Below are 1270 nucleotides of genomic sequence, written 5' to 3' on the forward strand. Positions count from 1 at the left end.
ATACTCGAACAATCCCCGGCAACGGCGCCAAAAACTTGGTGGACGAAATTGTGATCCTCAAAGTTGGTCTCTTTGTATTTGTGTGAAATCAAAAATACCCCAAAGAGATCATGGTGTGATGAATTGGGATCTTAATAATCCCTGGTGTGATCATAACTCCGTTCAACTTAACCAGCAAGAGTACTGGGTCATCCAAGTAATACCTTACGTGAGTAAGGGTCGATCCCAAAGAGATTGTTGGTATGAAGCAAGCTATGGTTACCTTGTAAATCTCAGTTGTTGGAATAGAATCCATTGATTCTTTTGGTCTGTCACTAATGCCCAGCCTTCAGGAGTTTGAAGCTCATCACAGTCATTCAATCCCAGAATCCTACTCGGAATACCATAGACAAGGTTTAGACTTTCCGGATCCTCATGAATGCCGCCATCTATCTAGCTTATACCACGAAGATTCTGTTGGGGAATCTAAGAGATATGCGCCCGGCCTAAGGTAGAACGGAAGTGGTTGTCAGTCACGCGCGTTCATAAGTGAGAATGACGATGAGTGTCACGGATCATCACATTCATCAAGTTGAAGTGCAACGTATATCTTGGAATAAGAATAAAAGAGAATTGAATAGAAAGTAATAGTAATTGTATTGAAACTTGAGGTATAGCAGAGCTCCACACCCTTAATATACGGTGTGCAGAAACTCCACTGTTGAAAATACATAAGTGAAAGGTTCAGGCATGGCCGAATGGCCAGCCCCCTGAATAATCAAAAGACCGAATGGCCGAAGACTACAAAGTCAAAAGATTAAACTGTCAAAAGATGTCTAATACAATATTAACTTATCCTTTTTATACTAGACTAGCTACTAGGGTTTACATGAGTAAGTAATTGATGTATAAATCCACTTCCGGGGCCCACTTGGTGTATGCTTGGGCTGAGCTTGATCTATCCACGAGCTGAGGCTTTTCTTAGAGTTGAACTCCAAGTTATAACGTGTTTTGGGCGTTCAACTCCGGATCATGACGTGTTTCTGGCGTTTAACTCCAGACAGCAGCATGTACTTGGTGTTCAACGCCAGGTTACGTCCTCAATGTCCTAATAAAGTATGGACTATTATATATTGCTGGAAAGCTCTGGATGTCTACGTTTCAACGCCGTTGAGAGCGCGCCATTTGAAGTTTTGTAGCTCCAGAAAATCCACTTCGAGTGCAGGGAGGTCAGATTCCAACAGCATCAGCAGTCCTTTTGTCAGCCTTTTTCAGAGTTTTGCTCAAGTCA

Source organism: Arachis duranensis, unplaced genomic scaffold (assembly GCF_000817695.3).
Source record: "Arachis duranensis cultivar V14167 unplaced genomic scaffold, aradu.V14167.gnm2.J7QH unplaced_Scaffold_354584, whole genome shotgun sequence".
Taxonomy (NCBI): domain Eukaryota; kingdom Viridiplantae; phylum Streptophyta; class Magnoliopsida; order Fabales; family Fabaceae; genus Arachis; species Arachis duranensis.